General features: G+C 43.8%; 1 protein-coding gene across 1 annotated transcript in view; it reads right to left on the minus strand.

Moving 5' to 3' along the window:
* Nucleotides 1-6,962, minus strand: part of LOC129701196 (chondroitin sulfate N-acetylgalactosaminyltransferase 1-like) — a 211,129-nt gene extending 204,167 nt beyond the window's left edge. Inside the window, exon 1 of the mRNA XM_055642302.1 lies at nucleotides 6,377-6,962. The gene's annotated coding sequence lies outside the window, so the exon portion shown is untranslated. The remainder of the gene's footprint in view (nucleotides 1-6,376) is intronic.
* Between the last annotated feature and the right edge of the window lie 10,293 nt (nucleotides 6,963-17,255).

Genomic DNA, 17,255 nt, shown 5'->3' on the forward strand with positions numbered 1-17,255 from the left:
CTCGGTGTAAGATGCAGCAATGCTGTTATTCACAAGGAAGGATTCATGTCCTAGTCTGAGTCCGAGTCTGAAGAAGAGTCCCATCATGACGTTCGTCTATCCAGGTCCTCTACAGATACTTCACTGATTTACTGCTATTTTATTGTCACCAAGGTACAGTCAAATGCTTTGTTTTGCACACAACCCAGGAGGATCATACAGCAGACCTCAATGAGGCAGTATACAGGTGGTACCATGTGGTGCTGGCACCGACAACGTTACAAAAGTTCCCCCAAACAGTCCTATCTTCTGCCTGCCGTTGCACGTGGCAGCAGCCGGCCCTCTGCCGGGCCCCCCTTCATTCTCGGCAGCTCCTGCTGCGTCCCCGCTTGGATCTCGGTGGCCCCCCTTCGTCAGGGGCCCCCCTTTTATTCTAGGCGTCACCTCGGCGGCCCTCCTGGCAGCGCGGGTCTCCCTTCTGCAACCGATGGCACGGTTCTCCCTACCCTCTCGACAGTCCACCTCACTCTCAATGGTCCATATCCTCTCGCAAGTCCACCTCGATGCTGCCTGACCTGCTGAGTTATTCAAGCACTTCATGTCTCCTACTCTGAACTGACAGACTAATACTGTTGCTGCAAATTGGGTCAAAACCCGTGTATGCCAGTGTGTAGAAACGCTTGTAACATTTCAAGGCGTATCTGTTCTACAAATTGCTTCAGGGCACGTCGATTCTCTTGTGATGCTTCCCATCTCATGATCCAAAACCAAAATAAATCCCTGAATGAATGGTTCTTTCGCATCAAGACAGAGCAGCAGTCTTTGATTCTATTTTGGCCTTGCTTTTGGCGTAATTGAATTTGTTATTGCTGATTTCTATTTAGGAAACAGCCTTCTTGCTATCTGTGGAGAGTTGCATTTCGCAAGCAATGAATTACTTTAATGAGATATCAGTCAAGTATTGAAGTTTTTAGAATCTTCTCCTGGGACATTTCACAATGTCAACACTTTTGCACCAAATATAGTATTGTTGCATCGGGGCCCAGGAATGGGTAGGTTCACGTATGCTTAGTGTTTGTTGGCACTGGGCCTGTACTCGCTGGAGTTTAGAAGAATGAGGGGAAACCTTATTGAGGGGTCCTAAAATTGAAACTATCCGTGTTCTTCAGAAAGACTGCCTGACCTGCCGAGTTACTCCAGCACCTTATGTCTTTTTTGATGGAAACAGACCCTTTGTTTGACCCATTGAGTCCACGACGACTATCAATCACCCATTCACACTCGTTCTATTTTCTCTCACTTTCGCATCTACTCACCACACACTGGGACCAATTTATAACCTACAATCCCACACTTCTTTGGAATGCGAGTGAAAACCGGAGCACTCAGAGGAAACCCAAGCAGTCACAGAGAAAACGTGCAAACTCCACACAGAGAGCACCCGAGGTCAGGATCATATCTGGGGTTCTTCAACTGTGAGGCATCAGCTCCACCAGCTGTGTCACAGTGTCACCGTTTGTTCTGGTTCATATCTGGTGTAAAAAACTCTCTCTTGATACATCATATTGGGTGGCACTTGTAGAGGGAGGAAAAGAGAAATTGTGCTCACATTGTGACCTTCAATATGCCCCTAATGTTTCACCAGATAGTTCAGCATCTGCATTATCTTTCTTTTGTTGCTTGCCTCTTCATTCACAGTAACTCATGCATAAAATGTGACTGTGTGGAAAATACTGCAGCATATAATATTTCTTTATCAACAACAAAAGCTTCTATTTATATAGCTTTGAGAAAGCTGCAGGATATTCTGTGGCACTTCTCAATAGATAATGGTGCCTTCGCCGGATGCCTTGGCCGAGAGTACCCAAGCATTAGTGCTTGATGTGGAGTAGGGGCCATTTTAGAGGTGGTAAATCAGGCAGCCAAAGGTCAGCACATCAGTTGCAAGGCACATGTTCCAAATGGGGTCTGTCCCTTCTGATACGCCATTCTAAGATAGAAACAAAGAACTGCAGATGTTGGTTTACAGAAAAGGACACAAAGTGCTGGAATAACACAGCGGGTCAGCCAGCAACTCTGGAGAACATGGATGGGGGAACATTTCGGGTCGGGAGCCTTCTTCAGACGCCATTCTGAGGCCAAGTTGGGAAAGGCCGGGTTGGAGGTGAGACGTATTGGGACCCAGTGATGATTCATGCAAGCCACAACAATCTGGTCCAATGTTTTACTAACTCTTTTCAAGCTAAGCATCTTTGTGCTAGATTTTAAAATTACAAATGCCGACAATCTGAAATTTAAACAAAAATTCCCGGAAACACACAGCAGGTCAAGCAGCAGCAGCAGCAGCAGCAGAGTTCAAGTTGGAGAATTCTCGTCTTCATAGTGTTGTGTTCTAGTCCACATCAGAGCAGAGAAGTGCAAGGACCTACACATGGATAACCTGTAGAATTGCTATTTATTTGTTTTCTTTCGATAGGATTTGTAGGTTTTTGTAATAAGCTAGAACGGATGTAGATTCAGCTGGAAAGGGTGCATATTAAATTGAAAAGGGTGCAGAGAAGGTTTACAAGTATGTTGCCAGGACTCAAGGGCCTGAGCTAATGAGGGAGGTTGAGCAGGCTAGGATGTTTGTAGGGCGAGGGGTGATCATACAGTGGTGTATAAGATTATGAAAGAAATAGATAGGGTAAATGCACACAGTATTTTACCCAGAGTAAGGAATCAAGAACCAGAGGACATAGTTTTAAGATGAGGGGGGCAAAGATTTAATAGGAATCGAGGGGCAACTATTTTACACAAATCGTTGAGGTATATGGAACAAGATGCCAGAGGAGGTATTTGAGGTAGTTACTATCACAATGTTTAAGGGACAATTGGACTGGTACATAGATAGGGCAGTTTTAGGTGAATACTGGACCAAGTGCAGACCCGTTGGGTCTGTTCCCCCAACGTGCGGTTGTGGGGGAGGAGGCAGCATGCAGCATCACACACACTAACTATCCTCGGCACACATACGGCGGAAGGGGGCTCTGAGCGAGGTGGCCTGCTCCTATGCTATATGACTCCATGCCTCTATGTTTTTAAGAAAATGCATTACTACTTGAGCTCACGGATAAAGACAAATAATAGAACAACAGCGCAAGGATTTGATACAACTGTTGCACTGATTGTGTGACATTAAGATATCAATGAATGTACCGAATTTGAGATAACTTTACAACCAGCATAGTCATTTTGAATTACCGTTGTAATGTAGGAAGTGACCAGTCTATACTCCCACAAAAAGTTGCAACAAAAAGACCAGATAATTAGTTGATGTCATGTTGGTTGAATGGTATGTATGGATCAGGATCTTTGAAGAATTCCAAATAGTGGTTACATGTCTACCTGAAGGCACCTCTATCTCATCTCTCATCAACATGATGACACCGTTGAGAGTGCAGAATTCCCTCTTCGCTACACTGGAGAATCAGGCTAGAGCTGGAACAGTACGGTGGCGCAGTGGTAGAGTTGCTGTATTAGTGCCAGAGAGCCAGGTTTAACCCTGACTATGGGAGCTGTCTGTATGGAGTTTGGACGTTTTCCCTGTGACCACGTGAGTTTTCTCCGCGTGCTCCAGTTTCCTCCCACATTTAAAAAAATTGTAGGTTTGTAAGGCAATTGGCTTTGGTAAATTGTAAAATTGTCCCAAGTGTATGTAGAATAGTGGACGGGGTGATCGCTGGCCGGCACGGACTCGGTGGGCCGCAGGGCCAGTTTCTGCACTGTAGCTCTAAAGTCTAAAGTCTAGACTATTTGGGCCAAATATCCTGTTTCCAGATTCTATCTCTCATGTCTAAAATCTAAATGGAAGAGAATGGTGGTCAGAAGCCTGAATAGTTATTTCCCATCCTCGAAAAAGAATTGAAGGGAATTGATCATGTGACCAAACATGATGGTCTGATTCTCCAAAAAGGGTAGGGGTATGGCAGCTCATCACACCCGAGTACCTTGATTCAATTTGTGTAAACATTGGTGATTCAGTACTCAGGATGCCTACACAGCTCTCTCAGCTTTAATCCAGATGAACTGAAATATCTACAATTATACAAACTTGCATGATTCAACCATCAAAAGCACCAATCGGATGATTACTTGTTTTCTGGTCACCCAAGTGCAATGTTTCATCAATTTACCCACAAATTCTGGTGGGATAAGGGCTCATATTACCATAATTATTTTTAATGCAGAATTTTGAAGAGTATTAATCAGACACAACAGCCTTCTCTGTGATAAGAAGTTTCATATTACACCCACTTCCTGTCCACTTTTTTTTTATTGTTTTAAATGCCAACATGTATAAATGTGTTAAAGGGCACTGTAGCAGCCTCACAGACAAGAGCGTTGTCAAGGTTTCCCTGGACTATCTCCATTCTGCACAGGAAAAATTGTAATGACCAGTCAACAGTTCATGTTCTATGAGCAGAATTAGGCCATTCGGCCCAGCAAGTCTACTCCGCTATTCAATCCTGGCTGCTCTAACTTTCCCTCTGAATCCCATACTCCTGCCACTTCCCCATAACCACTGACACCCATACTAATCAAGAATCTGTCAAACTGCTTTTAAAAATATCCATTGACTTGGCCTCCACAGCTATCTGCGACAATGAATTCCACAGATTCACCATCCTCTGACTGAATAAAGTCCTCCTCATCTCCTTTCTAATGGTACGTCTTTTTATTTTAAAGCTATGGCCTTTGGTCCTAGACTCCCACTAGTGGAAACATCCTCTCCACATTCAATCTGTCCAGGCCTTTCACTATTCGGTAAGTTTCAATGAGGTCCCCCCTCTTCCTGTCCAGCAAGTACAGGTCCAATGCCGTCAAACGCTCATCATATGTTAACCCAATCATTCATGCAATATTATTTCAAATCAGGAAATTAATTACATCCATTTCCACTTATATGTAATACACGAGATCCACAAGTGAAATGAAATAGGAAATTAAGATAAGATTACGTCTAATATATAATATAGCAGACAGCTAATGTATCAGTATTCAACCTTTGATATCTCCGTTGCTTTCTTAATTTTGTGTCAGTATTTATGAAGAGAAAGGCACTGCTATTCATGAAAAACCTAACCATCACAAATTTTAGAAACAAGTAACTGCAGATGCTGGACACAAAGTGCTGGGTTAACTCAGCAGGTCAGGCAGCATCTCTGGAGAACATGGATAGGTGGCATTTCGGGTCAGGACCCTTCTGCAGACTGATTGTAGGGAGAGAATCAAATCTTACTGTAGATACAAAATGCTAATCGAAGTTTCTGAATGGTCCTTCCATAAGCTAAGGTACAGTGCAATTCTCCTCCACTGTGGTTAATACAAAGCGCTGCAGTAACTCAGCGGATCAGGCAGCTTCTCTGGAGAACATGGAGAGGTGGTGTTTCGGGTCAAGATCGAAGAAGGGTCTTGACCCGAAACGTCGTATTCATGTTCTCTATAGAAGCTGTCTGACCTGCTCACCTACTCCAGCACCCTGTGTCCATTTGTTCACAGGTACTGTTTTACTAAACACAAATCCTCAAACCTCAGGATTCAAAAATGACCATGACATTTCCAACATTTTTCGGTAATTCCAACCACTGGCATTCTCAAACACCTCCTGGGCTGCTAATCATCTTCAATGTCGTCTAAATTCTTGCAAATGAGTTTTAAAATTTTAATCCTTTAGATTTGTTGCAAATATACAACAGCATTTTTGACTACCATATGGTCTTTCCAGCTGACGTCTACATCAACATTGCCTTGACATTCAATGCCATGCAAATGCACACAAAACAAAATATGATAGTCATTTTTCATGATATTGCTCATTTTGACACTGAGCTAATGTGATACTGACTCATCTGGTGCACAGGATATCAAGGTTATTAATGGGAAATTAATAGGCAGCACAGCATGGAATCTCCGTACAGGATATCAAAGGGCGGGTACAAGGTCCTGCTCCATCATTATAATTCTCCACTTGGTGAATTCCCAATCAAGCAAGTCTCTGGAGGGGAGCAGAGCCATCTGGATAGACGCTATCAGTAAGCACAGGGGCAGGCACGCCGGTGGCGTGTGGGTGGCAGCGGTGAAGGCTTTAAAGAAAAAATCAGCGCAAGGTTTCAAAATAACTCGGTTTGATCTTGCTATGACTTGTTAAATAATTAGCACAGAATTCATACACCAAATCCCTCAAAATAAAGGGTCGCGGAACACAGGCTGAACTCGGCAATCCCCGGGATACTGGAAGACGAGTGCAGAGAAGGGCAGAAACCAGAGGAAATTAACAATGCACAACTGATTGATTGATAACTGACATTTGCTAGAGTAAGAGCTCTAAATTAGAAGACAGTCATAAATCATGTACCTTCTGTCCAGGAAAGCTGCAGGCAGAATTAATGCACTTGTTTCTTTCTTTCACTCTCCCCCCCAAAAAAAAATAATAGTCCGGGAAGAGAAACAGGAGCAGAGAGGTAAAACTCCTACCGAATCTGCACAGTGGCTGATGGTTCTGTGCTCTTGTAACCTAAGCCAGGTAGACGCGTTTAAAAACTACATTTTCCTTAAAATAATTAAAATTGGTTTTAAAAAAATGAAGTAATCTTCAGAGTGAAACTACGGCGTAAGTCAGACAGCGAGGCTGATCTCAACTGTCTCTGTGTTAGTTCTGACTTCGAGCGTGTTTGTTAAAGTAACACCGCAGAAGTAAATGCTTCAGTCAGAGGTTCAAATGCTGAATGAAAGACTCGCTTTCAACTCAACTGCTTCTGAAAGTAAACAATTCAAAAGGGATCCCATTGCAGCTCGGCACTGGCCAGATTCTCACACCAATATCCCAGTGGAACACAGAAGCAACCTCAGACCCCAGCCCCGGCCAAACTGGCTGCCGAGGGAACAGAAAGCAAGCCCTATTTTTCTTGCAGTGTTGCGTCAAAGGCTCTACTGTGTAGCACTAACAGCGAGCACAGTCCTCGCTGCGGCTCAGGGCAGCTCTGGAGCTGCGCCTCAAAGAGTTGGTTACTCACAGGTCTGGTGTCTGTGGAGCCCAGCTGTACACTTCCCGTTGACGGAAGGTCGGTCTGCATTCAGCCTGCATGTGCAGCGAGCAAGCACCGGCAATCCTCATAGTGCCCTTACACAAAATGACTCTCGTTACTTTTACCTCCACACACGGAACGGCGCTCTGGGCTTTGCCCACGTTGCAAGCTCATGTAAGCAGAAGCTCCCTATAAATTTCAATAGAGTTCTCACTTACACCAATGTTATTTAAACAAAATGTCACTTGAAGTCATTTTGTAATCTGCCGCTGACCAGAAGTCACATTAGGAGGAAAAGTTTTAATAGACACAAGGAAATACAGATGCTGCTTTGCCAAAAAGGACACAAAGTGCTGGAGCATGTTGTGTCTATCTTCGGTGTAAACCAGCATCTGCAGTTCCTTCCTACACAGTTGGATCAATTGGATCAGACAGCAGACAGCATCAAAACTGCTGGAATCCCGACCTCTGATGCTGTCTGTGTGGAGATTTCATGTTCTCACTGTGACTATGCCAAGAGTCAAGTCAAGAGTGTTAAATTGTCATATGTACTGGCAATGAAACAATGAAATTCTTATGGCCTCTAAACCCATAACACACAGATAAATGTGTTAATTAATGATGTAATAAATTAATAATTGTAATGCAGTGGGACAGTAGTGCAGCTGGTCGAACTCCTGCCTGATAGTACCAGAGACCCGGGTTCAATCCTGACCTTGGGTGCCGATTGTGTGGATTTTGCGCGTTCCCTTATGACCGTGAGGGTTTACTCCAGGTGCACATCACAAAGACATGCAGGTTTGTAAGTTAATTGGCCTCTGCAAATTTCCCCAATTACTAGGGAGTGGATGAGAGAGTGGAATAACATAGAGTTGGTGTGAATGAATGATCGAGGGTCAGTGTGGACTCGATGGGCTGAAACAAGGGCTTGTTTCCTTGCTGTATCCCTCAACTAAACTAAACTAAACTAAATGAAGGCAAGTTTGGTGCAGAAGTAAACCCACATTAAATTAAGTGGCTGCAATACAAACATGGAGCACACGGAAACATAACCTCACCATTCTAACATGTAACCCCTGAACTTAGTTTGAGGTTAAATTACATGGTGGTGGCAAAGCAAATCTACAGTCTGCTCAGTGAATTTCACTGTAACAGCAAGTCAGTAAAGCACCTAACCACAAAACTACCTCTCCCATGATTTAATGTGGACATTGTTCAGGTTTCACTACGCATTTTGGTTTGCACCATTATGCTCCTGGTTACCTAGCATTACTGATAAGTTATTGTATTATTGATGATCTTTTATATATATAGTTGTTCTATTGTTGCGCTGATACACCTGTAAAGGTGCAGCTGGTAAGAATTTTAATGTTTCGTTCCTGGTTCATAGGGTGATTAAACATTCTTGGCGTTGCTTAGAGCCAAAATAGATGCTGGAAGTTGGTATTTGACATCTGATGTATTGTATGGAGATCAATGTCTCTTTACTTATTCACCTCTATGTTAAATGCTTCTGCCAAGCTTGCACACTGTTTAAAAGTCAGCACGTGACAGGAATAAATGACTTTGTTCTTTCTCCAAGGAGTCACATTTTAAACACTCTTTCAAACAGACAGCAACGTAGCCTCTTTCACATCAATCTATGGGGCAAATGGGCTTTGTCTTCTCATCCCATCTGAAAACTATCCTCCTCTGATCTCTATTTCCAGGAAATATATGCACAACAAAGATGTCATTTTCCAAATGGGTTTCAGAAAATTGTCAAAAAATGTATTGATCAATGGAGAGACACACCATGAAAACAGACCCTTCGTCTCACTGATCATCCATCACATCTTCATACTAGCCCTATGTTATCCCACTTTCTCATCCACTCCCTACACATTGGAGCCAATTTACAGAGGCTAATTGACCTACAAACCAGTATATCTTCGGGATGTGAGAGGAAGCCAGAACACCTGGAGGAAACCCACACGGTCACATGGAGAACGTGCACATTTCACACAGACAGCATCCAAGCTCAGGATTGAACCTGGGTCTTTGCAGCTGCGAGGCAGCTCCCTTCCATTGACTTGATTTATACCTCACGCTGGCTGAGCAAGGCCAGTAGCTCAATCAAGGACAAGTCGCACCCTGGTCACCATGTCTTCTCGCCTCTCCCATCAGGCAAGAGGTACAGAAGTGTGAAAACGCACACCTCCAGATTCAGAGACAGTTTCTTCCCAGCTGTTATCAGGCAACTAAACCATCTTACGAACAACTAGAATGCAGTGCTGAGCTATGATCTACCTCATTGAAGACCCTTGGACTGTCTTTAATTGGATTTTACTGGAATTTACCTGGCACTAGATGTTATTTCCTTTATCATGTATCTGTACACTGTGGACGGCTCGATTGTAATCACATACAGCCTTTCCGCAGTCTGGTTAGCGCACAACAAAAGCTTTTCATTGTACCTCAGTACATATAACAATAAACTAAACTGAACTGTCCCAGCCACCCTGTGCAGATCTGCTTTCATTCTCGTAAAATCTGCAAACTCTCAGAAATTGGCTGGCCTGTATGGAGTTCCAGGTTCTGAAATCGTGCACCAATCAACTGCCCAGTATCTTTGCTGACATCTTCAACCTATCACTTCAACAGTCCTCTATCCACATCTGCTTCAAGAAAACCTTCCACATTCCGGTCCCCAAGAAATGTAAAGTGACCTGGCCCAATGTCTAGCATCCAGTAGCAATAAAATCAACGACAATAAAATGTGTAGGAAGGAACTGCAGATATTCATCAAACATTCTCTTTGTACTCTTCCATCTCTCTAGTTTCTCTCTCCCCTGACTCTCAGTCTGAAGGAGGGTCTGGATCCGAAACATCGCCCATCCCTTCTCTCCAGAGATGCTGCCTGTCCCACTGAGTTACTCCAGTACTTTGTGTCTAACTATAATGAAATGCTTTGGTCATGGTAATAGCACACATTTGCACTAGTCTTGCTACAAAATCTTAACCCCCTGCAACTTGCATGCAGGAAAAATAGGTCTACAGAGCATGCCATACTCTTGCACCACATTCAGCCCTGGATCACCTTGAGAATGATAAAGCCTTACCAAAACCTGCAGCTATTCAATGCCTAGAACTCAACCTTCAACATCTGAATATTTAATATGTTCACCTGTAAGCCTCTGAACCTTTGTCTTCGGGCTTCCATCCATCTGCAACTGGCTTCTTTTCTAGCACGGCTTTGTCAGTTAGAATTGGGCATGACATTTCCTCCACTTTGATCCTCAACTGATCCCATTTCCACTTTGATCTCCACTGTGTGGCCAAGTACAATATCAACCATGGGTTTGCTCCGTTGCCCTGGTTTCCTCCCACATCCCAAAGGCGTGCAGATTGTAGGTTAATTGGCCTTTGTAAAAAAAAAAAAAATCCTAATATGTAGGGAGTGGATGAGAAAGTGGGATAACATGGAACTAGAGTAAACGGGCGATCAATGGTCAGCGTGGACTTAGTGGGCCGAAGGGCCTATTTCCAAACTGTATTTGTAAGCTAAACTAAACTAAATTTTGGTTTGAACACACTCAGATAAATAAGTAAAGCTGATAATTGAACATGGACTAGGTTTGGAATGGAAATTCCACTTTTAATGAAAAACAGATTATCCTTCCTCCGTAATTAAGCCCTTTCTAACATTACTGTGCAATCACAATACCTTTGAAACATATAATTTCTGAGCAATGTCATTCTACTAGCAGGTTATTAATTAACAGGCAATCTCCTGTTCTTTGCTAAAAGGAGAACGTTTTATTTAAGATGTTCCAGCTTTCACTGTTCTTCATTTTTTGTTTGGAGAGCAACATGTCAATGCGAAGTGTAACTGAATGCTTAAAATAACTCAGGCACAAAAAGACACAAAGTGCTGGAGTAACTCAGCAGGTCAGGCAGCATCTCTGAAGAACATGGACCATTGATGTTTCGGGTCAAGACCCTTCTTCAGACTGGTTGGGAGGGGGGGGGGGGGGGGGGGGGGGGGTGGAGAAGAACGCCGGAAAGGGGGAGAGAGAGGACAAAGCGAGGCATAGTGATAGAGTGGCAGAGACAAGGGTTTTTTTTTAATAGGTCTATGCTTAGAATAAAGGCCAGAGATAAGAGAAAAAGGAGTGGGATAGGTTGAGGTTGCAGATTATGAAAACCAGTGGGGAGGGGTGGGGGGGGGGGGGGGGGGGGGGGGGGGTGGGGGGGGGAGAAAAAGGTGGTAGTAAAGGGGAGGGAAGGGAGGGACATGGGAGAAGGTTGCTGGGGAGATAGTGGAGGGAGTTAGAGGTTATCTAATATTGGAGAATCCAATAACGTAGGCAGCTTTGCAACACCAGATAAAAGCACTATATAAATGCTGATGACAGGAATGCATGTATTAATTCTGTATATCATTCCTTTGGCCTCTATATTAATCATGGAAGACACAAAATGTTAAGTAATTCAGCGGGTCAGACAGCATCGCTGGAGAACATGGATAGGTGACATTTTAGGTCAGGAACCCGTCTGTGTTTCCTGCAGTTCTTTGTTTCTTCTCTGTATTAATCATCTCTTACACATCTGTACAAATCCATTGCAGCTTTGTCTATGTCACACAGCGGACTTTCAAACTCATCATGCATCACACATTTATACGTCTCAAGCCCAATATATTTTTACTTGTCAAATTACGCATTTGTTCACATAATCCATCAGCTTCTGACTTGCATCACTCAGCTGTACATATCATACACCCTAATGAGAAGGTGTCAGTAATTTCTATGCCAGCACCTTGCATAGCTGCCTTATCATACATAATTAAAAATTAGTCTAGTTTTGTTTTATTTAGAGATACAGCGCAGAAACAAACCCTACAAGCCACCGAGTCCGCGCCGACCAGCGATCACCGCACACTAACACTATCCTACACACACTAGGGATGATTTACAAATTTTTCCAAGCCAATTTGCCTTCAAACCCGTACATCTTTGAAGTGTGGGAGTAAACGGGAAATCCCGGAGAAAACCAATGTGGTCACAGGGAGAACGTACAAACTCTGTTCAGCCACCAACCATAGTCAGGATCTAACCCAGGTCTCTGGACCTAACAATTGCTGCCGGCGCCGACTTGCACCACATCATGTGTTATCTGTATCATGGCGCTACTTATCTTATGCTGCATCTGAATCATGGCTCTACTTAGCTTATGAACTGACTAGGACAGTAAAACCCTCTGCATTATCATGCTCATTCAAAAGCAATAGCCAGCCTCAGTTTCCATCTACTAACCCTTGTCCTAACCCTCAGCTGCTGCTCTTTTGACTTTGCCTGCACCGTAAAACCCATAGGTTCCAAACCCATACTGAGTAGGGTTTGCTCATCTCCAATTGTCAAATATATTGAAGATGTGACCACTGACAAAAGAAGAGGTAAAATTAGTTCCCAACAGAAAATGATAGTTATTTATTGTTTGCGTGGGTGATTCTAAATGTATATCAACCTCCAAAACCAATACTGCAGCATGAATGATGTGTATAACCAGCAGCTAACATTTGCATCTGTACACCGTGGATGGCTCGATTGTAATCATGTATTGTCTTTCTGCTAACTGGTTAGCACGCAACAAAAGCATTTCACTCAACCTCGCAACACGTGACAATGAACTAAACTAAACTAAACATTATTTGTTGGTCAATCTCAAGGGCACTGAGTAAGTTTTCCCATTCTAGGAAGTATAATTGAGGATGGGTGGATATTCACCATATGCACGTTTTTCATCATTTATCAAGTTGGGAGAAGGCAGGACATTTTCCCTGGGTCAGTTTGGTGTGACAGGTATCAAATTTTAAATGATCATTAATAATATAAGGCCTCATTTTTATGTCCAAGCTGCCAACTGCTTTAGCCAGTCTCATTCTGGTTGTCTCATAGAATTGGAACATTTGCTTTTAGCTGTATGGTTTCCCCAGCTTGTCAACGCAACACCATTCACAAAGAGAACTCATCCTTGGCCATGTAATTACTGTACACCTTATATCCATCACAATCGTCTTGCATAACACACTTCCTGTTCACCAGAAGCATTGGACATAATTTCCATATCATCACCATTTCAAGCTCCTTTCTTAAGATTTTATTCCATGCCATTCCCTTCATTACTGACACCATTGTGTGATAGTGATACAGTGTGGAAATAGGCCCGTCAGCCCAACTTGTCCACATCGGCCAACATGTCCCAGCTACACGAGTCCCACTGTACACGTTACTTATTCTAAGCGGTAACACAGGAAAAAAGGTGCTCTAATCAGTGTTCTCAATTACACCGTGCATATGCTCTATATGAGATGCAAGCCAAATTCTCCATTGTTTATACTGGCAACGACACTATGTAGACTTCCTCTTTGCCATTGTTTTATTGCTGAATTGAGAACAAGAATTGCTGACAAAGCTAAAGGTCTGCACGATAAGAATTATGGAAAAGTTTTCACTGCAAAGATAACCCTTAAACTCTCTTTCTCAACTTGAGCATGATTTTTCTCATTCATTGTTAGTGCATAAATTTTTTTTGACTGCCATCTGGTTACAGCTCCCAACCCACAACTTGAAACATTAAATTTCATTGTACAGTGAAGCCTCGTTTTCACCTTTTTATAATGGATTTTGGTTATAATGGACGGACCTACCAATGGCTGCCGACGCCGACTTGCCCCACATTCCTAGCGACTTACAGCACCGGCCGCACGTGCTGCCCCTGGCAACCATTGACTCCGGCGATCCTCACCTGTCCTCCGGCTGCCAGCACTCACCTGGATTCCAGGCCCAGTTCCAGACCGAGGGTCTGAAGAAGAAGGGTCTCGACCCAAAATGTCACCAATCCATGTTCTCCAGATATGCTGCCTGACCTGATGAGTTACTCCAGCACTTTGTGTCCTTTTGTGTATTAACCAGTAACTGCAGTTGTTTGTTTCTGCCACTTATACAATGATAATACCCTACTAATAATAAATACTTTATTGATCCCCTCAGGGAAATTCAGATGTCCAGAAGCCCCCAACCAACAAACCCACACATTCAAAACGAACGCAAACAGAAAATTCATAAAATACAATGTGGACAATACCTGAGAGCAATAAATACTTAAAAAGATCAATAATTAACAATTAAAAAATGCAAAAATGCATCCCCCTACAGCCTAGCGGTCCGTATTATAAAATCTAATGGCTGCAGGGGTGAAGGATCTGAACCGCTCCATTCTACAGGGCAGGGAGAGGAGCCGATTGTTGTTCTTTTGACCCTCTGGAATTACATGGAGGGGATGCCCGGGGTTTTCCAGGATGACCTGCACCTTGCGCCTCATACGCCTCTCAAGCACATCCATCCCGGAGTCCACTCTCCCCTCCAGCACTGAGCTAGCCCGTTTTACCAGTTTGTCCAGCTTCTTGTTATTTTTCGCACTGGTGCTGTGCCCCAGCAGACAACAGTGTAAAAAATGACACTTGCAACCACAGTGTTGTAAAACATGTACAGCATATCATTACGCACATTGAAGGATTTGAGCCTTCTGAGGAAAAAGAGTCTGCTCTGACCTTTTTTGTAGAGGGCGCCAGAGTTGACAGACCAGTCCAGTTTGTTATCAAGGTGCACTTCCAGGTATTTATAAGTTTGCACCACCTCAATGTCAGCCCCTGCAGTGTTAACTGGCTGAAGGGGGAGCTTGGACCTGCCAAAGGTAACCACCATCTCTTTAGTCTTAGTTGTATTCAGGATGAGACAGTTCTCTTTACTCCAGACACAGAAAGCACTGGTCAAGTCCCTGTATTCCTCCTCATGTCCGTTCCTTACACATGCCACAATCGCTGTGTCATCTGAATATTTCTGTATGTGGCATGTGTCAGACTAATCTGCAGTATACAGGGTGAAGTCTGCAGTATACAGAGTGAAGAGGAATGGGACCAAAACTGTTCCCCGTGGGCCTCCGACATTGCACACCACTGTCCCGGAAACACAGTCCCCCAGCTTAACAAAGTGTGGTCGACCCATTAGGTAGTTGTATATCCAGGAGATAAATGTGGAATTCACCCCCATCTTCTTAAGCTTGTCTTTCAAAATCAGTGGTTGGATGGTGTTGAACGCACTTGAAAAGTCGAAACACATAATCCTCACGTAGCCACCTGGTTTGTCCAAAAAGGAGTAGATCCGGTGCAGCATGTAGACGACTGCATCATCCACCCCAATGTTCTCCTGGTACGCAAACTGTAGTGGGTCGAGTGCGTGCTGGACTTGTGGTCTCAGGAGACGAATGAGTAGCCGCTCCATTGTCTTCATGATATGAGATGTAAGGGCCTGTAGTCTGTAGTCGTTGATCTCGGTCGGCCACCCTGCTTTGGGAACCGGCACGAGACATGATGTTTTCCACAAACCTTGTACCCTCCCTGACTGGAGACTCGGGTTGAAAATGGCCTGGAGAGGCTCCGCCAGCTGAGCCGCACAGTCTTTCAGTTGCCTGGGACATACAACATCAGGGCCAGCTGCTTTACCAGGGCGGAGCCTCCTCAGCTCAGCTCTCACCTCGTCCACCGTGAAGAACAGTTGATGAGATGCTGGCATTGGAGATGCTGCAGCTGTGGTGTTGGGGGGGCTGCCTCATGGAGGTGATGGTGGGGGAGAGGCTGTACCTGTAGAGGTGGGAGGGGATACCAGATCAAACCTGTTATAGAACAGGTTGAACTCATTGGCCTTGTCCACGTCTCCTTACGGCTGGCTTCTCTTCTCCTTGAAGCCAGTGATGGTCTTCATTCCTCTCCACACCTCTTTGATGCGGTTGTGTGCTGCAGTTTCCTCTCCAGCTTCCTTTTAATGTCCCCTTTTGCCTGCTTCAAGCTCCTTTTCAGGTCATGCTGTACCCTCGTGATCTTTTCCCGGTCACCACCCTTGAAAGCCTCCTTTTTCTCATTTAGGAGGCTCTTAATGTTGCTTGTAATCCAAGGTCTGGTGTTGGGAGAGCAACAAACAGTTCTTACTGGCACAACAACATCCCTGCAGAAGTTGATGTAGTCCGTTATGCATTCAGCCATCCTGTCGATGTCCATACTGCTGTTGAATTCCTGTGGCTCCATCAGTACTTCCCAGTCTATACACCGTTGTAGCGGACTATTGTCAACAACGAACACCACCCCCTTCCCCTCCCCATGGCTGGTTATAACGAGGGTTTACAGTATTTGTTGTACCACAGTGAACTAAACTAACAAAGGCATATTTCTCAGGCCCTTCGTACATACTTCATATGCCAATTGCTGTTCTTTGTCCCTGTTCCTTTCTTCATCTTTAGTAATTGATGCAATTGTGACAGTTTTGGATCTTGAATAATCCTATATAATTCCGAAGTGCAACCTAAGTTTTATGAGATTTTCAAGTTCCCTTCTCTTCGCCATCACTCTGCGTCCTGACGAGCAGGTTATACAATTCATTCCTGTCCTCATGTAACCCAAGAGAAGATCTTTCCATTTTGTGAATACAAGCCTGCTTGTAATTTTGAGATTTACAGTTTATTTGTGCAATAGCCTGAACAGTTCTTCGAACATTCGAAGATTGTCCTTGCTGTTACCCACAGCATTTAATAAATCATCCTGCTTCCATGGTCAGTGATCTATACCTTGTAATATCTTGTCTGCGACAGCTGGAAAAATCTTTGGCAATAACTTCACACGTAAAATAATTTTGTGCATAAATAAATCATCTCCTTTGTCAAATATTGCTGACTCATCTTATTCACATTCAACTGGTCACATGCATGGGACAGAATTGGTTTGGTGAAAACGTAGGCTCTTGCCAACTCTGCATATAAATCATAAATTGTTATGTTTGAGGTGGAGATAGATAATTATTTGTCAGATCAAGGAATTGAGGGATGTGGCAAGTTGGCACAGAAGAGGGGATGAGGCCGGCATCATTCATCCATGAACATTTTAAATGGTAGAGCAGATTTGCAAGACCTGCTGGCCTTCTCCTGCTCCTATTTATTTGTGTTGTTACCCATCTAACCTGCTCTTGTCTGCAAGAATGATGGCGCATGATAAGTGTTTGGCGGCACTGGGCCTGTCCTCTCTGGAGTTTAGAAGGATGAGTGGGGACCTCATTGAAACTGACCAAATGGAGTGAATGTGGAGAGGATGTTTCCACGAGTGGAAGCATCAAAGATCAG

Source organism: Leucoraja erinacea, chromosome 1 (genome assembly GCF_028641065.1).
Source record: "Leucoraja erinacea ecotype New England chromosome 1, Leri_hhj_1, whole genome shotgun sequence".
Taxonomy (NCBI): Eukaryota; Metazoa; Chordata; class Chondrichthyes; order Rajiformes; family Rajidae; genus Leucoraja; species Leucoraja erinaceus.